The sequence below is a fragment of the Brachypodium distachyon genome, chromosome 2, assembly GCF_000005505.3.
Source record: "Brachypodium distachyon strain Bd21 chromosome 2, Brachypodium_distachyon_v3.0, whole genome shotgun sequence".
Classification (NCBI taxonomy): Eukaryota; Viridiplantae; Streptophyta; class Magnoliopsida; order Poales; family Poaceae; genus Brachypodium; species Brachypodium distachyon.
This window is the reverse complement of record NC_016132.3, coordinates 34,841,303-34,855,883: the sequence shown is the minus strand read 5'-3', so window position 1 is coordinate 34,855,883 and position 14,581 is coordinate 34,841,303. Positions and strand designations below refer to the sequence as shown.

The 14,581-nt window shown below is 44.8% G+C and overlaps 1 long non-coding RNA gene across 1 annotated transcript; it reads left to right on the top strand.

Moving 5' to 3' along the window:
* Positions 1-8,126: 8,126 nt before the first annotated feature.
* LOC100837873 lies at positions 8,127-14,296 on the top strand. The gene is made up of 2 exons (XR_730720.3): positions 8,127-13,274; positions 13,373-14,296. It is a non-coding gene; the product is annotated as an uncharacterized LOC100837873 (long non-coding RNA).
* Positions 14,297-14,581: the final 285 nt, after the last annotated feature.

The window sequence follows — 14,581 nt, the reverse complement described above, 5'->3', positions numbered from 1 at the left end:
CTTGCGTTTGGTCGAGGCTCAGCGGGCGCACACAAAAATCAACTCCTGCCCATAGAACAGATCAAAATTGGCTGATGGAGTGTTCGACCTTGGTAAACATGTGTGATTACCATAGTATTATATAACAGTGTTAGTCTGATATAGATAGTTCTTGCGCTGCTTGAGACATTTCGAGATGAATCTTGCAGTTACATGGCAGATTATTATTTTAATACGTGTGCGTTACTCTGTTGAAAGATGACAGGTAAGGCCACTTGTGTAAATTAAGCAGAAACTTTGTCTGTGTGGCTATATCTTTCTGTAAGTTCTTTGATTAACTACATGTCTGTGTCAAACCAACAAGTGTACTAAACTCTGTGCAGTACATATTATTGTAAAATAAAATAAGAAAAAAAGTATATTTTCAACCCTGACCTCGTATAGAGGTAGTCTGAATTGAACTTGACTTCTTAGTCTCTGAAATTAGGATCATATTGTTGTTAATCCCGATCAATTCTGACCTTAAAGTTGTCTGGCACATCAGGAAAGGACGATTTCGGCTAGGATTTCTCATTACCCTCACTGATAATTCGATGCCAATAAATCATTATGTAAATTTCATAATTCTGGCTACGATTTCTCATTACTTAAATTTCCTTTAAAAATTATGTACATTTGCGAGCTACCTAGAAATCATAAAAATACAACAAGTTGCATATAACTTGTGCTGCAGTAACTTGTCTCATACCATATTTAATGATTTTTGCACACCTCACAAATGATCATGTTTTTTAACAAAAAGTTACATGGCTAAGTTTCTATCCATATATTAGTTGCATGATTATTCTTCAAATAAATTACGATTTTTACCAACTTATTAGAAATGGTTCATATGTACGTACTCACGTTCCAAAAACTGGAAATAGCGCCACTGTACTCGCCACGCGAGGACAAAGAGGACGGTGTGAGAACGATGGCAAAACATTGCTTAATTTGTGCATTCATTCTACACACTCGATGCGATTATTTTCTCCTCGTGGATCAGCATGGATTGGCCTGGAAATTTCCTCGCCCTTCCTCAAGCAAAGGCCCACTACAAGAGGAATAGCGCGTAGAGGCACTATTTTTGGTCGTAGAGCCACTATAAATCCATGAATTCGTGTTAGTGATACATATTAGTCCAAAAACTGTTCGCCAAGGCTAAAGTGGACACGTGGCACAAATCTAGTTACAAGGTGTGGTCAGGATCATGACATGTGTCGATTTTTAGCCTTGCTACAACGTCTTAGACTAATTTGTATCAATAACTCGAGTTTATGGATTTATGTGCGTGTTTTCTGAGTTCGTGCACTAAAATGTTTATTCGCTCCTAGTTTATGGACTAGTGATGTATTTTACTCATTTTCATTGTGCGTATACCGACCGTTTCCAGTTGGCACTTACTCTATTGTGTGGCATATAAAGGCGCGCATTAGATTTTTCAGTTCAGAGGAAGCTGCACGTGTGCGGTGGTGTCTTAGCCCGTATGTACTCATATGTCAATTACATCGATCCTTCGTGTACGTGTAGTTGCTTTCGTCCTCTCCCTTTTTTTCTCTATGGCAAGTTAATTCCTTGAGCTCTTAGGATCTCCTACAGCCATGTGATGTTTTTTCTAGTCACTCATATATAGATCCATATAAATTCAGAATGGGCATGTGAAGCATCGGAAGAATACAGTGTTGAACTAGCCTAATTTTTTTAGAGAATTCTTATAAATTTTTCCGGATGATTTTGTAGATCCATATAAATTCTTTAGAGAATGGGCAGTTTCAGTGAGAAGCCTGGAGAGAGACATTTTGCGGGAAAAGCTAAAATTAAGCCCAAAAGAAGGAAGCCTTACAATGGTTGCCGTGGAAGTGCCCAATATTTTGGTAGTGCCACTTCTTACAGTCATGTGTACCAGGCACAGATTGTCACGGCATGCATGGATGCTTTGAGATGTCCAGTTCTATGTTGACACGGTCAATAACTCGTGGTGCTATATATGCAGGACGTGTTCATTGCCAACAATTTTCTTTCTTCCGCTAGGCAGTTGAAAATGAAATGAGTGCTATGAATATTAATTAGTCAACGAAGGAAAACTACCGTTTTTTTTCTCATGTGGAAACCCAGCCACCAACATTAACTTGGCCTGAAGTCTTCAACTACTCTCACAGTTTCTTCTCTAACTTCCTTCCACATACTCCTATATATCATCTTCAGTCAGTGAAGATCTTTATTTTGCTCACAGACTCAGGGTCACCGGGCAAAGCCAAGGAGCCATTGACACTGTGAAATCCTAGCAAGACAGGATGGGTATGTGAGGCGTTGGGAACACATTAGTCATCGGTTGGCATGAAGCTCCGCTTATGCGGGAAGGTGGTTTGACTGCCTTGGGCCATTAGTCGGGATTGGGAATACACTGAGAACGAGGCACCGCTCGCCGGATCATTTTTGGGTGGGACATACTTTGACACAACAGACCCCACGGAATCTCCCGAGCGGAGGCGATCGAGAGTACTCATTTCGTTTTGAACTACCTAACAGTCAATCACCGGAGTCTCTCGTGCAGCCCAAGTTCAATTATAGCTGCACAAAACGCATCTAGGACGAACCGATCTGGAGTTTTTTTTTACTTCAATGTGACTTTTTTCTTCGGGATTCTTCGTTGCCGTTTTCTCCGATAATTTGTACTGTTTTAGAGACATTATTATAATTGTCTTTACATAACTTCAGACACATTTGCTACTGTGCCACAAAACTGTCATTACGTGCGGTGCCGTTATGTGTGATGAGGCATTAATAAAACATCTTCATTGTTTTCGACATTTAAGAGACACTATATTATCTCTACATTCAACATGACATTTCGTAAAGACATTACATTTGTGTCTTCATACTTTTTAGACATTTCATAGAGATATCATATTGTCTCTACATTCAATGCAACATTTCGTAAAAACATTGCATTGTGTCGCAATACTCGGGTGCTAGAAAATATACATTGAAAAAATCATGTTGAAACCAATCCACGAATTACTACACACTCATCTAACCATCTCAACCTAATACCAATTCTTGCTTATACTCCTAATGAAATTACTATGAGTAGTCTACTACATGTCTCAAACTTGGTAAGAATGTCTTTAACCATATCATAAGGTCATTTCATCAAGTATCTCAAAACAATGTCTATATATGAATTTTGTGACAATCTGGTAAATGCCTCAAAAAAACATCTCTACACCATAATGTCTCAACTAGTGTTTATATATTTAAGACATTTTCTATAGCACCTCGTAAGACTGCTCTCTACGTAAATATATGTATCAAAATTGTCTCTATGGCAAATTCGTAGAGACAAATAGTATAGTGCCTAAAAACATGTCTCTACAAGACATTTGTGTTAATTGTAGTACGAGTCCTGGTTTTCAGAGGTTCAAATTAAACAGGAATAACACAGGTAAAGACCAACGCCTTAACATCGTTTTCAGAGGCAACGTCAGCTGTGGTGGTGTCTTTATGTCTAGCTCATATCGATCTTTCACATGTACATGTACTTGCTTTCGTCCTCCCTATGGCAAGTTGAATTTCCTTCTTAAGTCTCTTAGGATCTCCTCCGAGTGATGTTCTTTTAGAGAAACTCCCATCATCTATAACCGTATAAATTCGGAATATGTCCGGGCATGCGAAGCATCGGGAAAACACTAGTTTTGAGATGACACTACACTAGGAGAGAATCAGTTTTGCGTGGGGCATCCGGGGTCGCTTCCGCTCGAAGGATCCGTCCATATGGCGCCAACACACGCTGATGAATCGGCCGCTCGATGGATTAGCACAACCCATCCGCCTGTCCCTTCCCATGTCGGGTTAATCTCTGCGTCGCGCGGGTTGAGAATTCTCCTGCGCGGCGTGGAGGCGGCTCCCTCTCCTGCGGCTTGGCTTCCGGCCTTGGGGATGCTGCGGGTTGTACTTACTTGAATTCTGTCGAGGCTAGAGGCAGCGACGGATCGGTCAGCTGGGGTTCAACTAACAGGCACCGAAATCAAATTACAATTAAGCTAATCAAATTAGGGGCTATCTTTAATGATGGAGTTGTTCAAATCGTTGTGCATAGCAACGCTTAATCTATCCCAAGTATTCCATTGACCCATCGATTGATATAATTCATTGTTCTCATCTGCTGATTGTTGAATAATTCAGTTCACTAGCTAGTTTCTTCAGCTTTTAGTATTTCAGTTAGGATCTTTCACTAGTACAAAACGGTCTATATGTAACGGCACATCAGTAACGGGTCCGGCGCGACTGTTACTGATGAACAACATCAGTGTCGGTCGCGGCCACGACCATTACTGATGAACAGAGCGGGATCTATCCGTCCCCGTCCAGCCATACATTAGTTGCGGTGGCGCGAGGCGACCGCCACTGATGAACCATCATACCTTGCGAGAGACATCAGTGGCGGTCGGTTAAGAAACGACCGCCAATGAACCACTCATCAGTAACGGTCGCCCTAACACGACCGTTACTGATGTACTTTCTATTATCAGTAACGGTCGCCCAAGTCCTGACCGTCACTGATGAGTGTCGTCCTAACGCAACCCTAGCGCCCCGCCGCCGCCACCCTGCCCGCGCCCCTCCTCCCTCGACTCCCGTCAATGAAGGTGGTGGCGAGGCCTTTCCGCGGGCAGGCCATCCATTCCCCACCCATGCAGCCACCTCAAGTTCTCCCCCCTACTCCGGCGCTTCCCTTGCCCGAGCCGGCCTCACGGCCCAGATCCACGGGGATCCAGCGTGCCCTGGGCGGGTTCCGCGTGCGGAGACCCCTGCTGCTCTCCTCCCGTCGTCGGCAGGGCGTCTGCGTCTGGCGTCGACGCCACCCTCTCCGGCACGCAGGGCGGCCCTCCAACGGTTGGTTTCTCCCGCCTGCCCCTGCGGTCCTCCTCGCTTTGCTAGCAACGCTGGCGTCCTCCCCCGACCCTCCTCCTCGCTGGGACTCTCCGATTCAGTGGAGCCCCATGTGCCTGCTTGTGGTGAGCTCTGATCCAGCAGGTGTGTGTGACGCGTCGATGGCATGACCAGATCCGGCTTTGGTGCAGCCATGTCATGCTGTTCTGTGATGTCTAGAGTATGGGAGCTGGCAAAAGCCGAATCGATATCGGTCGATGCACGATGGCAGCGCCTGGGGGTATTTTTTTCCTTTTTGGTGGCGTCGTGGTAAATCCCCTTCCTCCTCCTGCCATCTTCTTATGTGGCCATGATCTGCTCATTTGGTTCTGCTTGTTGTCTTGCTTCCAAATGGATGGTTAGATGCTTGTTTTGTCTAGAATCCGCGGAGAAATCCGGAGCCTATGTGCTGAAGACGCTGCGACGCCGTGGTGTTGCTGACCTCCTTGGGGGGCGTTTGTCCTTGATTCTCGTCGAGCATCGATGGATGTGTTTGGGGGAAACCCTTGATCTGGATTTCAGATTGGCGGCGGTGGCGCTCTTGTGACATTTCCTTGTTGAAGGCGCTGTTCTTAATGCTCATTTTCTATCTTAGGTTGGAATCCAAGCTTCCCCTCCTTGCTACTCCAAAGTTCCCACCTTCAGCTGCTTGGTTGCCTCTGTTTTCCTCAACTCGTTGTTGTGTAGTGCCCTTCTTTTACACTCTCCGCATGGCTTTCTCCTTGTTGGTAGAGATAAGTCTATCAGTGGTACTCTTTTAGATCATGTCACCCTTATATCGCTCATTTTCCCCACTTCCCCCAGGATTCTATCGTCCTTCCAGTGGAGAAGTTGTGTCTCTTCTTGTGCATGATTGAAGAGCCGGAGTCTTCTTTTGTCTCTTTGTACTTTCCCCACTTTTCTCAGGGTTCTATCGTCCTTCCGGTGGCGAGTATTCAAAGGGCGAGAGAGTGATGATGGTGCGACTCCTAGTTTGGTGATAGCTTGAGGTTTTCTATGGTTAGATGTTTGGTGTCCGCATTTGAACTCCCATTGCACGATCTTTTGGAGTATTTTTCTAGTGCTTTAGATTGTAATGTAATCATAAAAAAATTAGCGGCCGGTTTGTGGCGCGTCTATTTCTCATCTTGTTTGTAAACTCTATCTCTTGGAGCAATATATTCAGGTGGGGAATCTTCCCTTGCCTAACAAAATGTCACCGTAGTATGCTAAGCCAGAAAATCCCTGTCATCGGACGGCACCTAAGCTTGCATCGGCCGCGCCCCCTAGCAAAGTTAAGCGGGAGTCCGGAGACATCCCGGAAAAGCTCCAACTTGTGACAAGAGATGTGTCAATGCTACAACAACAAAAAATTACGGAGTAGCTTTTCTTTAATCGTGACCTCATGTTAGATTTTTGTCTGGAAAGGGGAGAGAGATGGTGCTACCGTGCAAAATTACGCAGCTATCACAACGCGATCCAGTACAATTGAGTGGGCTAAAGGGGATAAACCCATATCATACACTAATACAAGGGGCAGCAATTAAATTGTTGTGTATACCAACGCTGAATCGATCCCAAGTATTCCATTGACCTGGGCATGCTGAACCGAACTGAGCAGCGCACCCGTCTATTCATAATCAAAATTCACATCCGTTGATTTTGTCCATGGTGGTGAATGGTTCTAGAAACGGCTTAGGCACAGTTGTCATGAATTACCATGCGATTTCAAGAATCTAACCAATAAAGGCTAGACGCTCTATTGCCATCCTTTTCAAAAGAAAATGGTTCATTCAGGTGTTGTTTGGTTTACAACAATGCACGTGGGTCCTAATTAACTCTAGTTACAAGTGCAGTGTCCTTATTTATTCCTATTTATTAACCACATGTACTCGGCACTTTTTTTTTGTACTAGTTCATTTCTTCCTTTTATATTTGTCAACCCAACGTCTCCAACCAAGCTGTCTTTGTCTGATAATGCGCAGCAGAGAAGCTACCGCAAAGCCCAGGTCAGAGTAACTCAACATGGGCATGAGAGACATCAGGAATGGAATAGGCACGAACTCAAGATGAGTAACTCAACCGGCCATGCGTCGTGGTGCAGCGTTCACGAAACAACAGGTTGTCGGTGGTTTTGAGGCCTCTGTTATAGGCTGAAAGTCCGTTTGTTGATATCCTATCAACAGTGGAAGCGGCCCAACACAGCCCTTCTTCGTAGAGTTGGTTTCTCTTTTAAACTGAACTAGTACAGCCTCTTAAACATGTGCACGCGAAAATTCATGTTTATACAAAACATAACAATATAATTGGACATTCATCAAAATGATCTCGGGACTGATGCTAGCAGCCGCGGCCACGGACATGGCACCCAGTCCACACCGCCCGCCGGCTGTGGCTGGCGTCAGAGCACGCGTTGGTGCAGTGCACGAGGAACGGTGGATAGCGTCGATCAGCCCTGGACCCCTTTGCTCGTCTCTTGCACGATAATCTAATCCGACGCCAACGCGTATCGAGAGCGGTCACCGCAGGGAGGTGCTGCGCGGGCAGTTGAGTCGGCGGCGGCGGCCCGGAAAGGCAGCGCTGTGGGAATAGGAAAAAGAAGGTTCGATGGAGTGTAAGGAGACACGAAAAATCATAAACTGAATAGGGTCTTGGCAGGTTTGCGTTTGTGTGGTTGGCATCCAAGTCATGCGTTGTTTGGTTGCATCCTTTGTGAATACGGTCTCGTGACCATCTGTTTTTAACGTGTTTTAAGTGGTCCGTTGTTTTGGCCTAGTCATAGATTTATAACTATATATTACTTTTATGAATGGATCGAGATGCAAGTTTTGCATTTTCTCATGAAAAAAATTAGCTTATGTCCGTCATCTTTGCCCAAAATCTATCACATGAAAAACACGCACGCACGTGGATCGAAAGATATTGCCAAGGGCACCTCGCATACCCTTCTATTCTTTTTTAATTAAAGACATTACTGGCGTCAGCGATTAAGCATTCTGTAACAGTGATCATGTGGTCCTTTTATGTTTATATAAGCTTGATATAAATAGGAAGAGGTAATAGAATAATTTAAAATGATACTTTTACTTCAAAAGCAAATAAACAAGAAAAATGTCTGAACTTTTATTGGGCTGGCCCAACAGGCTTAGGGTTTGAGGGGTGGTATAAAATACCCCCTTCCCGTCCTCTCTTTCATTCTTTTCCTTCTTACCGCCGCCACCCCTCTCTTCTCTCTTCTTTCTTCCCCGAACTCCCTTCACTCCCTTCGCTTCCCCACCTCCCTTCGGAGCCGACCACCTCAACCTCACCTCCCCATGCAATGGACGGCTGCCGAGGCCCCGTCTGGCAGCCCTTGGCCTGGTCGCGGCTGGATCCGGCTGCCCTCGGCCCCAACGGAGTTGGATTCGACCTTCCTCGGCCCCACCATCATGGATCCGTCGCTGCAGATCTGAACGCCCTCGGCCCTGACGTCGCGGCTCTCGTCGACCTAGGCCCTCCCTTTCTCGGTACTTTCTCTCTCACTATCTTCCTCTCTCGGTTCCCGATCACTCTCTCCCTCTGTCGGTTATCGAGGGCATCCTCCGCCGATCCCCGTCACTGCCGCCTACCTCCTCTGTGGGTTACTATGGGTTTAGGTTTTAGTGCGGCCTGTGAGCGGACCGTGCCTTTTTTGTGTGCCGAAAACACATCAATGGCGGGTTTGTACGTGCAACCGCCACTGAGAAACCCCATACCAGTAGTGTATTTGCGTCGAACAATATCATGTCAGTGGCGCAGGGTTAATCAGTAGAGGTTCAGCAACCCGCCACTGATCCAATTTTTCAACTGCCACTGTTAGCACTTTACATAGTAGTGTACCATGGCAGTCAGCGCTTGCCCCGCATTTCTGCTACCGGAGGCGACAGGATCGCAGGGGGAGATGACAGCCTTATGAATTCCCACATAAATGACAACTATAGCAGTGGCGCTACATACAACTCATATTCTCTCTATATTTGTTCTTTATGAACCTCCAAAAATTAAAATGGGAAGTCTAGAGACCTGCGGCCACACTACATCTCATATTCTCTCTACTTATATGGCGCAAATTGAATGTTGCCAAAAAATGTAAGGCTAAGCTAACTGCCTCAGACCACTAGACTTGTGGTAAATTTTTTGCTCGTGCTGCACTCAGACCCTAAAATCAAAGGGCCTCCCTCCCCTGCCGCCGCACCACACATTCCCTAGTAAAGATTTCAAGCTCCTGCTTTGAAGAAGGCCCAGATCAAAGGAGCTAGGATGGCATCGATGGATAACCCAAGGCGAACGACCATGCAGGCAACACACAGGTTCAATTCTGGCTACAACTTTTACCAAGGTTTGGGCATCATGGAGTATACCCGGTACCTGCTTTTGATCTCGGTGGCTACTGTTGGCGGATCAAGCTCTAACCAAATGGGAAAATGCAAGATGGAGGTTTTTATGTGTCTGTTTCTGTCAATTTTGTCAGCAAGAACGCCAAGGTCCAGGTGCTCTCTAAGGTCAGCTTGGTCGACAAGACAACCAACAGTCTGGAGCTATTGGTGATGCTCAACAAGACGACGCTCATGTTGTTCTCTGCTGACTCCATCGGCCCAGTTAGAAGATTTGTAGGTGCAAACTTGTTAAAGTTGACCATGTCCGATGTAGTCAGCAAAGAGTAACACAGGAGCGGCGAACATTTGAGCACCAGAACGCCTCCAGATTGTTGGTCGTCTAGTCGACCAACCTGACCTAAAAGAGCACCTGGGCCTCGGCGTTTTCTCTGAAAAAATTGGCGAGAACGAACACATGAAAAACTTCATTTTCCATTTGCCCATTAGGGTAGAACTTGATGCGCCATCGCTATAGACACCAAGATCGAAAGCAGGGGACTGTATATACTCTCTGATGCCCAAATCTTGGTAAAAGTTGTAGCCATCGAACTCGAACCATTGTGTGGCCCACACAGTCGTTCGGCTTGGGGTAACCATTGATGCGATCCTAGCTCCTTCGATCTCAGGCTTCTTCCAAGTGGGACCTTGAGTGGAGAAATTAATGATGGTGGAGGAGGAGATGGGATGAGATGGTTCTGGAACCGGGAAAAACTTAGATAGGGAACATGCGGGGGTGGCTAGGGAGGGAGGCGTGTCGATTTTATGGTTTGAGTGTAGCACGGGCAAAAAATTCCATGAGTCTGATGGTCTGAGGCAGCTAGCTTAGCCTTTCATTTTATTTTTTGGCAATTCAATTTGCGCCTTATAAGCAATATAAGCTATAGTGTAGCCGCTGGTCACTAGACTTGACATTTTATTTTCTGGAGAGATTCATAAAGAAGAAATGAATTAGAGAGAATATGAGTTGTACGCAACGGCCACTACTAGTTGTCATTTTTTGGAAATTCGTAAAAGAGAATATGTTGGTTTGCAATGGTTTGATGTTGATTTTCAATAAGTGGTTTCATGTTGATTGGCAAATGCATCTCAATAAAAGGAGTGGTTTCATATTTATTTGCAAATTGCATGCAATAGATAGGATTTATTAGTGAAGCTTCATTGCAAAGGTTGAAATGGCATGGGAGGAATTGTAGATCAGAAAATGATAGGATGTGGCATAGAGCCAAATCTTGGGCATATAATGGCAACATAAAAAAATTAGGTTGTTGGATGAAAGTTGGAAAACACTTGCATCACGAAAAGGGCTCATCATGCTAGATGTTTAATGGACTTCAACCCTAAGTACCCCATTTTAATTTGGCCAAACTTGCATGAAAAGTCATTCTAGTGACCTTGAATTTAATTAGTCCATGGGTTCCTTTTGACATAATGAGTTGTGACTGGGAGAAAGTTTGGTGAGCTCGTAGGATGAGAAGGGGACAGGAGTTACACTTTGCTCGAATGGTACTGTCCTCTAAAAAGGGGCATTAATTACAAGAGATGTCTCAGTTAACATGAAGCATGTGTAGACAACAATTGTCAGTTATGGTGGTGTCGTTGTATCTCAGCTCACATACACTCCGTATAGCAATCACATGTGTGTTCATTATCCTTTGTGTGCACATACGCTGGCTTTCTTCCTATGTAGGCACGGCAGGTTAAAATTTCTTTCTGGGGTCTTCGTGAGGGTGTGCTTTAGAGAGAAGCTCACATTTGAAACCATCAAACCAAATAAATTCAAGGTAGGATCGGTACATGAGGCATCGGGAGGACACTAGTTGTCAAAGGCCAGAATACTACGGTAGGATCGGTTTGAGAATGTGTTCCATTGTTTCGTTGCCATAGCGTCATCATCCTTTGTCGTGGTCGACGAGTCTAACCCCTTCAGGCCTTCTATTGCCAAGAACCTTCTATACCTACATAGCCATTGATTCTTTTGTAGAGCTTGATTGATATGTACCAGATTGTGGCAGCGTGGTTGTCTGCTGCACAAAAAGAGCTGACGGTAGCGCAGATAGGTGCTGCAGGCGACTCGATAACGGTGGCAATGCTCCACCTGCATGGATGCTTTGACATGTCTTTCCCCTAGCAGTTGAAAAAGAAATGAGTATTGTTGACATAAGCAGCAAAGTAATCAGTGTTGTTCTTTTTCTCATGTGTAAATTACCCAGCAACTAAAATTAATTAGTTGTTTCAAATTACAAGAAAAGTAAGATCGATACCCGAAGTCTTGTACTGTATACTCCGACTTCAGTCATACTACATGCATTTAACAATTTCTTACGAAACTTAATTTTCTCCAAAGTAGGGAGAAAGACATGATTGATTGATTGAGATCCAGTTAATTGCTAGATTCAATTATTCTGACACTGAACTAAACAAAAATTGCTCCCAAAACTATTTTGGGTTGTCCATTCATTTTGATCAAGGTTTATATTTGACGTGCTAATCTGCTGAGTGCGAGCGACTGGAACTTGAAGGGGAATTGTTGAATCAGTCAGGGTGGCCACTGGGGATTAGGGAAGTAGACCGTCAGGGCATCAAATTATCCCAATTTTTTTTAGAGGTCAAATTATCCCAAATTGCGCCTGGATTTTTGGCATGGGAAGTCATTTGTCGCCTTGATTGGGCCGTAGGGATAGGCCAATGTCCACACGTTCTGACGTTCGGTCGATCCGTTCGGATTTTAGATCTTTTGTGAATTGATACCCGAACTAGTAATTCCTCGGGGGGATATTTCTTGTCATGTGGCGTATAACTTTATACTAAATCTGGAACAAGTAATATGAGTCGGAGGAATTGTATTAAATCAGCGACAATTATTATGTGTCGCGTATAACTTTATACTAAATCTGGAACAAGTAATATGAGTCGGAGGAATTGTATTAAATCAGCGACAATTATTGTGTGTCGGAGAGAATAGAATAAATTTTGGACCATAAACTTTTTAGCCAAATTTTTGTTCGGTCATTTCAGTCTCGGTATTTTCTGTTCCGGTCTCGTCCTATTAGTTTTGGTTAAGGTCTTCGGTTTTATTTTGGCTAAAAATTTATGGTCTAAAATTTATTCTACTCCCTCTAACCCATATTCTACCCTGGACCTGTACAATTTACTCGTGGCTACAGATGGGCTCAACTGGGCCATATCGGATCGGCATAGCGGCCACATGGACCGGATTAGACCGTACATCTCTGTGGGCCGCGTTCTGGATTTATTTTTTGTTCATCACTGATCCATACCAGAGCACTTCAACTCCCCTAAAAACACAAAAAAGAAAGAGCATTTCAACGTGGGTGAGTCATGAGTGGGTCCAAATCGAAGCGGAGCCATGGCGGCGGGGCGCTGCGCCTCTCGCCGCCGGCCCGCCTCCGGCGCCGCTTCCTCTCTCTTACCGCCCCACCATACCCGCTCTAGTCGACTTCCCGCGGCTGCATGCGTGCGGGAGGAGGCGCTCTACTTCCACGATGCCCTGGGAGAAACACAATCCCTCGACCGCCTTGAGAAGAAGTACTACTTCCCGGACCAATCCCTAAACGCAACGCCTTCGTCTCCTCTGATGCCGCTGGAGCCTGGCGCCGGCAAGGGGCTCGTCTTCTTCGAGGAAGACAAGGAGGGCAACCTCCATTCTTTGCTTCCATCCCCAAAAGCAAAGGTCCTTTGCTTATTGCCGCAGCAGCAAGTGCATCCCTTCATTTCATTTGGATCTGATTCGCCCTGTCTGTCTAGGGCAGATTACTAGAGTTCGTGTGCCACCAAACTGATTCTTGGACTTGGGTCCTGTAGGCGATTGATTACCTGGGGTGCGTTTCTGACTGAAACCTGATGCTCTTTCATAGTCTCTGCATTTCTTGATGCAGTAACACAACGCCCCTCTGTTCACAACACAGTCGTCAGTTAGAGAATCAATCTGCAAGAGTACGTACTCCATCCATTGTATCCTCACAAGAGTTACATCTCGTTTGTTGCCTCCGATTTTGATTATTTCTGTTTGTTTGCGTCCTATGCCGAATCAGATTATGTGGTGTGCATTCAATTGCAGCCTTGTCACTTGTGTGACAGTGGAATCGGTCCGTTCCTTCAGATGAATATTTCATTTGCTGCTTCAAGTGAATCATGGCCACTTTGTTAACGTCACAAGAAAACTAACAGGTTATATCCATTGTAGTGCATCTTTTGATTCATTTTCATGGTTGTATACTACCACACTTTGTTAGCTATATGACCACATTGTATCGACTCAATTTCTTGACACACTTGTGGTGGACACACTTTGATATATATGAGCACCAGAATTTAAACACTACTAGGTGGAATCATGGGATGTCCTCCATAATTGCACTGCCCCACCCAGACTCCGAGAGGTTGTTGGGACTTCCTTTACCTTATTGTGTTTCGACACTCTCTGTGGAGGCTCTAATACTAATTAATGTGCCCTACTCATACATTTACTCCTATATCAAACACATGCACTAGAAATTTTATTTGTTTGTGTTATCGTTCTTCAATATATATTTGGTCGGCAAAATATTGCTCTGCATCTCCAATCAAGGTGTCCATCATGCTAAGGCTTGGAAAGGAACTCCCTCCACATGTACCGTACCACCATAACACCTGAGCATGGGTATGTGAGGTGTTGGGAATATCCTGGTCACCGTGTTGGTAATATCGACGACAACATATCTTGGGAATATGCTTATGATGTGATCATCGGGGTTCCCGTCAAGCGGGGAAAGAGGGTTCAGATCAGAGTTAACCGACGAAAGATATTCAGGATGTAGGGATTAAGAGGTTTTAGGGATTTCTGCAAAAGAAGAATGCTTGTTTAGGTTCGGCTGGGCGGGTAAATGTAAATTGATGTTTTTGGACATGAGACGTATGATTGTAACCATAGGGCTGACAAGTGACAAAATGCAGGGGGCTGCGATATTGCTAGATAACCTGACTAAGTGTTTGGTTGGCGTTTTACGGGTCTTTAAGCCAGGGAAAACAAGGGAGATACCGCCTTGCTGATTCCGTATAGAGCTTGATCCATTAGAGCACGCACTACCTGAGGAACCAAGTTTCATGAGTGTAATCACATTCAGTGCTAGACATCAGCATCGTGGTCAACCAACGTTTAGTCCCTTCCTGCTAGTCTGGGGCCAACCTCAAATTTACATCTTTGGTGTCGGTAGCACAATAGGTACTAGTAGCAGAAGTTCTTTTACTTAGACACCACCGTG